Genomic DNA, 14631 nt, shown 5'->3' with positions numbered 1-14631 from the left:
GCTGTTTGGAAGTGGAATAACATACAGTTTGTCCTTAGACTTAATCATTACACATTTACGTTTGAGTGACTGAGGAGGGACAGCAAACACATTATTGGTCTGAGACACTTCATATAGAAATGTTGATGATATTTGTAGCTGAACATCTCTACACAACTCTCCTCCACTCTTGGCAAGCTCTTTAACTAAAACACAAAATCTGTTGTTGCTTGATGCAGAAGATGGCCAATCCTCACATGCAAAATCCACCAGGGTCATAATTTCACATAATGTTCCGTCATTTAACTGTACAACTGAATTGTTTCTCTTTTTAAGAGTTGTGTTCTTGCAGGAATGATAAAGAACTCCGCTACAAGTGAAACGGTCATAAAAGAAACCTGAATTGACTATGTCACCAGTAAATCTTTCAATAGCCATCCTCTGCAACACAGATGTGGTACCTTTCTTCGGGCAGCCAAAGCATCTTACTTTATCTTGAAACTTCTTTGACTTTTGTGTTAAGCCAGATCTACTTTGGAGCTTGTCAAAATTTTTTGGATGTTTTCATTCGCATTTGCCATTGTACTCCCTGCTCTTGCTGAGAGAGCCCTCCACCTCAGGAATCTCTTAACTATTTGATCTAGCACATGCGTTGTTCCATTGAAAAACTTAAGCAATGTTCCATTAAATGATTCGAATGGAAATGTGGATGTTGCCCATAGTGGTCCCCAGTTGCGCACACTTGCTGCTAAGTGCAATAATAAATGCACGTTGAAAGAAACATTAGCAGCACCATAAAGTTTCTCAAAGTTACGCACAAACTTTCGAAGAGCTTGTTCTGCCATATTCACATGGTTACCTTTGATGGCATCATGAAGAAGAGTGTGCATTGAAAACACTAATAAAAAAAGATGATTCCAGTACTTCTGTTTTAAAATACCATTCAAAACAGGCAAAGAATAAAACAGCAAAAAAGACCTCCATTCAGAAGCTTTCCAAAATTTTTGGTCTTTCACTGATCTTGGGGCCCTTGTGACTTCCAAAGGTGGGTTAATGGCCATGAGTCCCTGGTCTATGTCATTGATCTTCGAGCCCAAGTACCAGTCTTCCTTATGGTGTTTACTGTCCAGCCACAGAGATGTTATCTGTTTAGTTACACCAAGGCAGACTCTGTGCTGGTACTCTGGAACAAATCCTGTGATCATGTTAAAGTTCTGAAGTTCCATCAGAGGTGATGGTCCTTTTACACCCATTACTGGTTGAGCAGGTGTTGCCAGCATAGCATGCCGGAAATGATCTGTCTCTGTCCTTAAAGGTGGTTCTGGTGTTTCCCAAATATATGGGCCACCACCATAGTGGAGGCAAAAATCACATCCATATTTTCCATTAAACTGCTTCGTGTTTCTCAGGAGGGGCCGGGCAATTGAATCAGAAGAGCAGAGGAGTGAATGAACCTTGCTTGTATGTTCTACGTTTTCAGAGTCCCTCCATTTGATTCCAATCTGCTGTAGTTCCTTGAGTTGTGCCACAAAAGCAGTTAAAAATGTCATCATATTTGGCTTCCTGTTACCAACCCATATAAGGATGGTACGCATATGTTCCTTTCACGATCACTTGGTGACAGCTCAATAATTTGACACTGGATTGGCCATATCTGAACATTATTACTTTTAAAAACAGGAATTCCATCACAATTCCACAAGATTGATATGTCATCAGGCCCCATTTTTCCACTCTGCTTGATCTTTTGATATTCTGCCCCACACTGAATATCAGAAACAATGCCTGGAATTGATTCTGCTTTATTCAAGCAAACATCCGGTTTTTCCAAAATGTTAATTATTTGGGCTGATAAACTAAGTACTAGAAAGTAAGATCCAGCCCTTAGGTTTTTCTCTGCATCGAATTCAGCTTCACAAGAAGTACAGTTTTGTTGTGCCGTCTCAGTAGGTCCCAAGTAACTTTCACAGTTGATACAATAAAAATGTGGCACATACTGACCAAATTGTCCATATGCTTTATGGAAAAGATATGAAGTTGCTGGCACCGAGCCAGGAAAATGTTCATTGAACATAGTAAGAAGATCCTGAAGAGCTACTTCTGTCAAATTGTGGCGCAGTACATACGACATGAGTAAGAGCAGACTCTGTCCCTTTGTGAGAGGAGCACAGGATCATCCTCCTGTTGTTTCTGTGAAAAAAGACAAGGCAGATCACATTACAGTTATTTGTCAACTGCTTACACACAAAATCTTTACTTTACACACAATTTCTGAAACCTGACACTCAAATGCCAGAATGACACACCAAATCTGCAAAACCTTATGCTAATTCCCGGCCTTGAACTCAATTTCCCTGTTTTCAATTTCATGAAACATATACAGACAACATAAATTATTATCTACGCACCTTCCTTTGGTTTGAGGAAGTATGTTCCTCTCTGTCCTCTTTTGATGGTCTCTGTCCTTGTTTACTTCTAGTCTCTTCTTCTCTCTCCTCTTGTTCATTTCCATCTTCAAGATCTTCTTGTTCACTTCCATCATCTTCCTCTCTGTCCTCTTGTCCATCTCTATTATCTTCTTCTCCTTCCTCATTTCCACTTCCATCATCTTCCTCTTTGTCCTCTTGTCCATCTCTATTATCTTCTTCTCCTTCCTCATTTCCACTTCCATCATCTTCCTCTCTGTCCTCTTGTCCATCTCTATTATCTTCTTCTCCTTCCTCATTTCCACTTCCATCATCTTCCTCTCTGTCCTCTTGTCCATCTCCATAGTCTTCCTCTCCTTCCTCATTTCCACTTCCATCATCTTCCTCTTTGTCCTCTTGTCCATCTCTATTATCTTCTTCTCCTTCCTCATTTCCACTTCCATCATCTTCCTCTTTGTCCTCTTGTCCATCTCTATTATCTTCTTCTCCTTCCTCATTTCCACTTCCATCATCTTCCTCTTTGTCCTCTTGTCCATCTCTATTATCTTCTTCTCCTTCCTCATTTCCACTTCCATCATCTTCCTCTTTGTCCTCTTGTCCATCTCTATTATCTTCTTCTCCTTCCTCATTTCCACTTCCATCATCTTCCTCTCTGTCCTCTTGTCCATCTCTATTATCTTCTTCTCCTTCCTCATTTCCACTTCCATCATCTTCCTCTCTGTCCTCTTGTCCATCTCTATTATCTTCTTCTCCTTCCTCATTTTCACTTCCATCATCTTCCTCTCTGTCCTCTTGTCCATCTCCATAGTCTTCCTCTCCTTCCTCATTTGCATTTACATAATCTATCTGTCTCTCCTCTTGTTCACTTTCTTTTGTGCTTTCAAGTTCGTTCTTCTCTTCAGTTGCATTTGTGAGAGGAATCTGAACAAATGTACACAAAAGGTAAGTGCAGCTTAACAAAACTGCAGTATTTAAATGCAGGCTGAATGTAATGAAATGTAAATATCAATAAATAAACAGCCAACTAACAGTCTGGGGCACTGAAGCTGTGCAAGGCCCATCTGAACACAAACGTGTGGTTCATTTTGTTTATCATAATTATTTTTTTACAATACATAACATACTGTTTTTCAAAATTACGTACCTTTTTGTGAACTACTCTTCTGTAAGTAGTTGTTAGGGAAATTTGAGATGTATGAAGAAATTTCTTGTATAACAATTTCGTCCTTTTCTGTGGATACAGTACAACCAAAATTAAATAGCTTAAAGTAACTGCTATCTAATAGTTCAGCACATGTGTACATGTGTCTCCTGTTTAACAGTTTTGAAGTACAGTGATCTAGAGTAAACATATAAAATCCATGCATCATTTGTTCAGGCAAAAAATATTTTTGTACACAAAAGTAAAAAATATCGTAATATTGTAACATAAAAATATCCTCCCAGGAATAAACTGTTGTCCAGTGCGGTAGACATTGTATTTTAGTGAATTTCTCTGACCCTACACATGTTGACTAATTCAATTAAATATAAATCATTGAATTAGAATAATTAAAATAGATAATACAGCAAAATAAAAAAAATAAGTTTTTATGTTTACCTTTTTCTGTTGAAGTTTTCTGTATTTTGAGCTTCTTGGTGTATCTGGTTGAGTCCCATTAGAATTCAAAAGTGCCTTATAGTGTCTTTTTGATGCCATCATGAGGCCACTGTATTCTATGCTGGATTCTACAACTTTTATTTTGAGAAAATCCGCGCCACGGTATGTGACCAATCAAGTGTCTTAGTGTTGCATTCAGCCAATCAAAGCGAAGTTTTTCATCCAATCAGAGCAGCATATGGTATTCGCTTCAATTGATGCTCCGGCGCTACGTGACGTTTTTCAGCAGGAGACGTTATAACGAAAAGATGCCGTTCCAGTTTGCAATTTATTACTTGTATGATAAGTCATTAAAAGTGGAGAGTACATCGATCCTTCAAGCTAATATAGACCAGCTTAGTCAAGCTATGTCAAAACCTGATCTGGATGGAGACGACGATTGGATAGAAATAAAGTGGCCGACACGTAAGGAACCAGAGAAGACGGTGTCTGCAAAAGTCCTACTGTTTGGAGGTCAGTCTGATTTTTTTTTTTTTTTTTTCTTGTATAACGTTACACTTTTGAGTGTTTAATTGCGCTATTGTGTCATTTTTTTGAGTAGCATGTGTAGGCTAAACTTTTCTTGCTCTTGTTATATCAGATTCGTTCAAAGACCTCGTCCTGAAGAAAAACCTAATTCTTTTGGGAAAGGACATATGGAACATGGATGAGAGCAGGGGTTTTCATGACAAAAAGAAAACGTTGGACACCAACAACGAGGTGAAGGCTAAAAAAGCCAGGCTGGTGAGTGGTAAAATTGACGATTTGATCTAATAGTGATAATAATTTCTTAATTTTAAAGATATGCTAAATGTAAAATTGACTCCATGCATGTAATATTGCATATTAGCCTATCTACACATCCATTGGGCAAGAATCTCCCATATACTTGTCATTAGAGTGCCTAACTAAACTCTGTATTTCAGGTAGTTCACAACTGAGCTTGCAATAAATAAATAAATAAATAAAAATGTGAAGAGTACTTTAGTTTTTTGTATTTGTACTCAAATGGGGGATATTGTACACATTATGGAGCAAGAAACACTATTGTTTCATCCATCGCTGAAGCCACAGAGAACTCTCTTATATTAAGTCCAAAAGTAACTTACAGTAAAATACAGTTTACCAAAAATACAGTATTTTTTAATTTCAAGGCCATTTTTTTATAGGAAGTTATGAAGTTTGCAGACAAAGATACATTGTGCCTGCTGCCAAAATATTTATTAATCAGAAAAAAATATGCATAAAATTTTAGCTTATCAACATGAATGTGACATTGTGAAGATGTTAAAAGAATTTACCCCCTAATTTTTTTTTCAGGTCAAGCAATCCAAGATAAAAGAGGCAGCCAGAGACAAGATGTTAGAATTCCCTTTCTCAGGGCAGGGCCGTAGACACACAAGATCAGTGCACCAGTTCTGAGGATGAAGTGCCACAATGTCTTCAAAATGTAATGCATATGCTCTTATTGAGGATTTGGCTTCATTTTTATTGTTTAAATGTTTCATAAACAGGACCACAATAAAAAAAAACGGAGGAATAAATTGATCAGTTAAATCAGAATAAATGAAGCATTTATATAGCATAGCAGTTTAATATGTACTAATTTACATCCATAGTGCTTTACAGTGTTATAAAGACCCTGTCGCCAACCACCTCTTGTGAACCTAGCAGTTCTTTACAGGTAAAGCAAGCAAAGACTAAGAAGGCTGCCAGACCCCTGACATTCACTTCCAATGATCATATCAGTTCTGATGAGGCCACAAACACAGCGTGCCCACTCCGTCCAGAACATCACACCAGTTCTGATGATGCTACAAATATAGAGAGTCCTGAAATGGTAAGTGATTTTTCTCTTAGCTTTTATCTATGTACTCTGCCGTATAGAAAAATTGTTTCTATATTACTATTGACACATCTCTTTTAATTTTTTTTTAGTTTCAGGCCAATGACTCAGCTGAAGAGTTTGGTCTAACCTCAACCCAGAGAAAGGCAAGTTGATTTTAGTTATTTTTATACATTTCTGTCATCTGATGGGTTTTATGCTCCCTTGGCTTAGGTAGTCATGGACAATTTACATTTCGCAATACTGTTGATTTGACTTGTGGTCCACTGATATGTTTTTTTTTTTTTTTTACATCTGATGCCAATGCTGATATCGTGGAAAGCAGGGTGGCCCAGATAAATTAAGTATAATTTTATTTATTTAAATTTATATTTAAGAAATTTTAAAACAGATTGAAAATAATTGTGTAAAATAAACATACTTATACTTTAGAGGATAAAGCATTTTCACAAATAAATATTTAGCGAAATTTAAAAAAAGAAGGTAAACACTGTAACCAGCAGGGCACTCAGTATTCTGTGATGTTTGTGTGCATTTTCAAATAAAGCCACAGTAACTAGTAAATGTAAATGCATAAAGCACAGCATAATTTGAAATCACAAGTTTAAATTTATTTGATAGCGCATCTCCTTGTTTTTGTTGAAATGTGAGCGCTTTCTGTCCCTCTGTTGACAGCTACACAATTGACACTTTAACGCTTCAAAAAGTTCAGAGAGATTGTCAAGCTAATCAAGCTAGTAGTGTTTTAGATATTTTCTGAAGAGACTTAATCATGTTTTACCATGAACAGATTTCATTTAGGCTGTTACCCACATATAAACATTGTAAACAAACGTAAACAGAAGCTCAACTGAACATGAGGCGCAAGAAAAAAGCGCTTCCAGAATATTAACCATGCTGTGTAACCAATGTGTGTTTTGCAGCATGTTTGACCTTATGTTTTGAGTTTATGTTTACTGTTATATACAAAATAAAAGATCTTCATTTCTGTTCAAAACATGAATAAAGGTCTTAGGGGTTTCGGACTATATGAGGTGGTGTAATTAAGGAAACACGTTTTTTGTCTTTTTAATTATGTCTTTACTTTGATTTTGGGTGGGACCAGTGAATTTGTGGCAGGTCAATCTAGAATTTAAAGCATAGATCCTTAGCATTAAAAATGGAATGGAATTTAAATTTGAACATCATTTTCCTGTTTCTTTCCTGACTTGTTTTTTATGGTAACAAACATGTTAATATGTGACTTTAAGAAAAGCTATAAATGTGCTTGTATTTCATTGTTTGTTTGCAGATGAATGACTCTAACACTGGACAGACAATCCTGTCCCAAATGGATGAAGAAATTATAACATCTCTTCGTGGTAGGTATTCAGGTCGGCATTGGAGGGACTGACATTACAGTGCAAAGTGCATGACTACAATATGCATGACTGCCCTGCACTGAACATTAGTACCAATATTTCTGTAATGCTTGCCAGCTTTTACATTTCATCTATCTGTCAAGTGCCACAGATACACAAGACGAATGTCCTTATTATTCAAACAACTCTAATTTACCTTTTACTGTCACATAGAGCTCCCAGAAATGATTAATGCAGTGTGTCCGGTCATTGATTCCATCACCTGGTGGGACCCCCTCATCATCAGTGTCATCTGTCTCTGGTACTGTGGCCAGTGAAATTGAAATGGTATGTTACAATTAAGGGATAACACCCACAGTTAATTCATAGATGTTTAGAATGCAGAATCTCCACCAAGTAACTTTATGGTAAAATGTAAAATATTAAAGTTATTCATCTATCAGAACAGCAAGCAAGTGAAAGCCCCTTTCACGTTGATTGCCTTTAAATGATGTAAAATTGATTGAAAGTTTAAACTGTCAAAGTTTAAAAAAAATGTAAGACAAACTAGGCAAGACAAACTAAAATGAAAATTCACCACTGTAAAGTTACAAGACTGACTACAAATTTTAACTCCATAGTGAAACTTAAAAAAATACTAGCATTGTTTTCCAAAAAAAGAACTTGTTTTATGCACATTACTTTCATATTGGAATTAAATGTAATCCTCATAGATCATATGTAATAATTTGTCAATTGAGTCTCTCTCATTCTCTCCCCCTCTTGCTCTTTATTCCGCACTCCTTGGCTGGAAGTGCAGTGAGTGTTCCGAAGAGGGCCTTCCAGCGGCTGAACAGATCTCGCATGAGCATTTTTGCCCAGGAGCTGGTTGTTCTGGTGTTCACAAAGGAACTGCTGGCAGAGTCCACCCTAACAGGAAAATCTGGGAGAGGGGGGCGCCCCAAAAAACAGCTGGATGTTGAAAAAGTCCAGGCCATAACAGGTCTACAATTTTCTTGAGTTACAGATCTGGCCATTAAAAATGCGTCTATTTTCACGCGGCAGCCTGCAATTCGGCACGCGTGGGCACGCGTCCTGCCGCAGCGGCTTTTTTAGATTTTTTTACAACGTTGTTGCACTTCATATAATATCCACCAGGTGGCGCAAGGAACAACATTCTGTAGCCAAACACCATGGCCAGCTCTAGGGGGCGTTGGTCACAAATACCAGTACAATAGTTCAATGATTCCTCTTTCCTGAAATTATGGTTCAAACCAATAGCAAAAAGATAGCCTATTCATAAGCAGGTGCAGTTGTATTGTTATTTTGTTTTCTTTCTTTGTTTTCCTGACGAACATTTATTAGACTGCATCGGAAACAGAAATGTTAATTTCGGTTATTTTATTTCTCCAACCGACAACTGACGTAAACCGCTAAATTCGTTTTCAGGGATTAATTATACACAAGCAAGAAGCAGCATAAACATCAGAACCTCACGTGCAGAGTTTATGCACAGAGAAAAACCCAATAAACCTATATATAATAATAAATAAAATAGGCCCACATAAGAAATATATGTTTTTCTTTTCTGAATGAATAATAATTTAACAAATTAATAAGTAGCAAGCCTATATGCAGAATTTTAGGCAATTTCTGTGATGCGCCCTTAAACCAGCATCTTGTTTCCATTTTTTTTTTTTTTTTTTACAAATAGCCTACACGTTTTTTTTTTGTTTTTTTTTTTTTATTTTTATTGTGATTGTACACAAATAACAGAAATATGTAAAATATCATAGTTTTAAGCAATGCCGTACTCTTGAACGAGTATTGTAAGCTGTATCCACTTTATTAAGGGGAAAAAAACCAAGTGATCCTGACGGCACCGCAGGCAGTTAAATAACTCGACAACTTTCACCTTCACAATAACATACATTATATATTTCAGCGTTTTAAAGCAACATCAAATTAAGATATGCATGTTTAAGAGGTAGTTCGTCTTTTTCTTTTTCTAAGATACACAATTTTAGATACACTGACAATTAATTTGAGTAGAGACAGATAGAAATGGGAAGGATAAATATAAACTACAGTATTTTTGCGATTTTGGTGCTTAGAAATTTATTCTAAGCGGGCCGCGGGCGAATAATATAGTTAATATAGCGCGGAGCGGGTGGATGCGGAATAAAACCTCGTGGAAGCGGGACTGGAAAAGCACTTTGTTATATCCTATAGACTATTTAGATACTTCATCATCAAGCAAAAATTTATTCATAAGCAGGAGCAGTTTTATTATTATTTTCTTTTATTTTTTTCCTGTTGAACTTTTATTAGACTGCATTGATAATAGAAATGTTAATTTCTGTTTTTTTTTTTCCAAAGGACAACCGACGCGTTTAGTTATTATTAACGACAAGATTGTCTTAAATTACATTTAAATTGAATCGTGGCTGTGACACATTAATAACAGTTAAATTCGTTTTGAGGGGTTAATTGTACACAAGCAAAAAGCAGCATAAACATCAGAACATCACGCGCAGATCTTATGCACAGAGAAAACCCAAAAAAGCTGTATGTAAAATAAATAAAAATGCCCATATGCGAAATATAAATTTCTTAATGAATAATAATTTAACAAAACGAAATAAAATAAAATTAATAAGTAGCAAGCCTATATGCAGAATTGTAGGCAATTTCTGTGACGCGCCCTTGAACCAGCATCTTGTTTACATTTTTTTTTTTTTTTACAAATAGCATACACATCTGTTTTTTCATTGTGATTGTACACAAGTAACAGAAATATGTAAAATAGCATAGTTTTGAGCAATCCCTTACTCTTGAACGAGTATTGTAAGCTGTATCCACTTAATTAAAGGGGGAAAAAAACGTGATCCTGACGGCGCCGCAGGCAGTTAAATAACTGGACCACTTTCACCTTCAGAATAAAATACATTATATATTTCAGCGTTTTAAAGCAACATCAAATTAAGATATGCATGTTTAAGAGGTAGTTCCTCTTTTTCTTTTTCTAAGATACACAATTTTAGATACACTGACAATTAATTTGAGTAGAGAGGAATAGAAATGGAGAGGTTAAATATAAACTACTGTTTTTATAGAGTTAAAAATTAATTAATTAATTTATTAGTATTATTACTATTATTATTTTGATTTGTTTTTGCGATTTTGGTGCTTAGAAATTTATTCTAAGCGGGCAGCGGGCGAATAATATAGTTAATATAGCGGGAGCGGGTGGATGCGGAATAAAACCTTGTGGAATCGGGATTGGAAAAGCACTTTATTGTTATATCCTGTAGACTATACTTCATCATCAAGCATGGGCGTCGGGAGCAAAAAAAATGTGGGTGGGTCCTCCCCCAGAAAAATAAATACTTTAGTATATGCCATTTTCTGTAGTCTGGTGCCTTTTATTTAATGTTTTTACACAATGCAAATACTCCATATTTACAAATATTACAAAAGACGGCTGTTCTGCAACATTTTCAGTGGCGTAAGTGATAATACGAGTAACACATCGTTTTTGACGCGGGAGACCCGAGTTCGCATCCGCCTTATGGTGAAATCATTTTCGAAATCGTCTCCCTTTTCACTTATATCACATCGGAAAGGCATTTGTTTATTTGTTAATTAATGAAATAATTGAAAAGTTGAAATAAAGTATCAACTAGGGTTAGGTCACCTACCGTAAGTGTATCTGAGCACTATACTGTACTTTTAGGAGTGTTAATAATTAATTTTATTATTATTATTATTATTATTGTCTTTAGATTTGTTCTTACATTTTGATGCCGTACATTATTATGACGCACTGCCCATGCAGTTTTTTTTTTTTTTTTTTTCTTAAAAACTAATTGAAGTGAAAGGGAAGAAACCCATGTAGATTTGGCCTAATGTCCATAAATACTATAGCCTAGTATTGTATCCTAATATAGAAAATAATTTAGACAAATAAACAGAAGGCTCACTTTTGAAAACAATAAAGCTTAGCCTATATGACTGACAACGAATACAACAATTGTTAAGTATCAAAAGTGCTCCAGTGAGTTATGCAATTTTTTTCCACCTTTTTTTCTTTTTCTTTTTTTTTTAAAGTGGAAAAGTAGTTCTTCTATTTCGGAGAAGTTCATTAAGTCTGTCTCTTAACAGCTTCCAGTCACGAACTGCGGGTACTCCGACCAACGATCAGTAAAAGTTTTTTTTTTTTTTTTTTTTTTTTATTCATCTTTAAACAGCTCCGATTTACATCATTTTAGCCTGGAACTAGGCTTAAGTCTGTTCTGGGAAACCAAAGGGAAGTGTAGTTTTTTTTTAATTTTTTTTTTATCAGTTTTCTGAAAAGTAGCCGTTAATGAGGCATCAGAGTTAAGCGGCATGCAGTATAAAGAGCGAAATGTTTATGAATGGCAGAGTGGGGGTGGGGTGGGGTGTTGAATGCTGTCTGTTGCCTTGTTGTAATCAACATTTGGAGACTTGGGGGTGGTGGGGGCGGATTCCGACTGCATTCAGTTGCATTTCGAATTCAGCATTCAAATGCATGCCAGGGAGAAGGGGAAAGCTTTCCTCACACGCTCCACTTTTTTCAAAACATTAGTGTCCAACCTGACACGCGGGTCAGTGGATAAACAACCCGAACCCGACCGTTTTCAAATAACCCACCCGCAACTCGGACCGCAGAATAAAAAAAATAAATATTGTACCCGACCCGCCTCCTGACCCGTATGTTTAATACTAAAGTGATTAAGCTGTGGAGATGCAGTCTGAAATATCCCGACATCAGAAATCCATTGGTGTACAAGCTAAAAAATAAAATTAAAATAAAACAATGTGTCCTGTTGTAAAGTCGTTGCCGTATTGTTGTGTATGAAGTTCAGATGTTATTATTTTAAGAAATATATATGTTTTAGGATTCTCCTTATTTTTGTTTTAGACATCCATCAATTACGGTGAATAAAAAAAATTCCGCGCTGGTGGAAACAAGACTTTCGCTTCTACTTTTGAGACCGGTGTTCTGACGTTTTTCTAAAAAAAAAAAAAATAAGAATTCAAAATTCAAAATTTATTGTCATAAAAACAGAAGGTGAATATAATTCAAAAATGTTAAGTATTTGCTGATTAAAGAAAACATGAAGGATGCCGCTTAATATTTGGCTTTTACGTGAACTTTAAAGCATATCCCTCATTCCATTTGTTTTCTTTGTTTTGTAATCTTTATATTATTTTCGTGAAATGTATTTTTGCTCAACATGCATTTCTCGTGGCCACGAGTTTAATGAATAAACCAACCTGCGTGACATTAGTAACCCAGAATTATTTGAGATATTTCGTTTTGAGTTAAGAAATTGTTTGCCTATATTAATTGTTATAGAAATTAATACAATATTAAATAATTATACAGGCGATGCTGTATATGCTAATGCTGTCTGTGCGCAATGTAGACAGCTTTCACAAGTGTTTACATGTATTACATGTTGGCCTACTTCAAATTAAATAGCCCTGCAAGAAACATTTCATGCATCCCACAATCTTGTCCATTGACTGACCTTCTTTTTTTCCCATTATATTTGTATTATTCGTTTGTATTCGTTATTTTTTCCTTCATTTTGATCTCGTTACATAACATTCTGAATGTAAATGATACTGTAAAGGTGCTATGACTGGGGTTTTTACTGGAATGCAGTTTAAAGGTTAAATTTAACATATATTGTATTTTATTTAGTCTAACTAATAGACAAATAACTGAAGAGTGAATCATTCACATAGTTTCATTTGGAAATAATTTATCGTCACACAGTAAAATAGGCCTACATTCCTTCTCTTAACTAAAGAATTGAACATATAAAATATGAATTGAACATATTTTATTTTGTTTAGTCCAATTAACAGACTAGACTATATAAATATTAAACTGTTTTACTGAGAAATGAATCATTCACGTAGTTTCATTTGTAAATGAAAACATCATGTATCGTCACACACGGGGATAAATACAATCAAAAAGTCAAAACGAAATTGGCATAATTGTCAGGCGTTAAAAATAAATAGCCCTAACCAGGTATTGAAATAATAATAACCTATAATAAGAATAAATAATAAGTGATTTAGAGCTATCTACTTTTTTCTTTATTGTGAATCGCTTAACCTAAATAACTTTATATATGCTATTTGGCATATATTTAGCAAATATTGTGAACTACAATTATGCCAATAAAGTTTTGACTTTATGATTGTATTAATGCCCGTGTGTGACCATACGATTTACAAATGGAACGTGAATGATTCACTCGACAATGAAACACTATATAGGTTATAATTAGACTAAAAATGAATATATGCCATATAGTATAATCAAAGCTTTCATGGCATGTCAGCATTTATCATTTAGATTCGGAATGTTAAGAGATCGAAATTAAGGGGGACATACTGAATATAAACGAATAATACATTTATTACAGAAAAAAAGGATCAATTAATGGATAAGACTTAAGGATGCATAAAATGTTTCTTGCAGGGCTATTTAATTTGAAGTACTTATATGTAATAAATTCTTGATAAACTTTTGAATGCTGTCTACATCGCGCACAGACATTCGCATATACAGCATTGCCTATTGTTAATATATAACTTAATATTGCATTAATTTCTATAACAATTAATAAAAACATTTCTTAACTCAAAATAAAAAATATTAATAAACCTATCTCTGATAATCCTGGGTTATGGTTACGCAGGTTTGTTTATGCATTAAACATAAGGATGTCGTTACCTCGACAAAATAATCTTGTGGCCACGACATAATATGACATTCCCAGGAATTAATATCTCGTGGCAATGACAAAAAGTAATATGACGTTCCTACGAATTCATTTGTGTGGCCACGACAAACATAAGTGAACCGAAGGTGTCCCCTCCAGGTTACCGTACCTTTTAGTTTGCAGCAATGTTTTCAGCCTGCTCCAGTCCAGTGCGTTACATGACTGCCCCCTACTGATCATGTCTTTCCTATGTCATTGTATTTTCCGTGTTCCTTTGGAATACACCGGCGTCACGCGAGACCACTTTACTTCCCGCGCGCATTTTAAATGGCCAGATCTGTATTTATTTGTCTGTTAAATTGTTACTGAAAATGTTAATTGATAGCAGGAGGATTGCATGGTTGGCGGTGGGGGGATGTAAATGTTATGGCAGAGTATTGACACTAATTTCATGCTTCGATTTTGATTCACAAGCATGCGATTCAGTTCAAATTATGATACAATTATATACTGATTAATTGGGATATATTTTGGACAGTAATAAAAAGATTTCTGAAAGATTAAAAACTATTTTAGTGCAATATTACTACAATTCAGCTTAACATTAATTTTTAGCTTTGTAATGACAAAA

This window comes from Garra rufa, chromosome 25, assembly GCF_049309525.1.
Source record: "Garra rufa chromosome 25, GarRuf1.0, whole genome shotgun sequence".
NCBI lineage: Eukaryota > Metazoa > Chordata > Actinopteri > Cypriniformes > Cyprinidae > Garra > Garra rufa.
The sequence above is the reverse complement of the archived record's forward strand: the minus strand, read 5'-3'. Positions refer to the sequence as shown.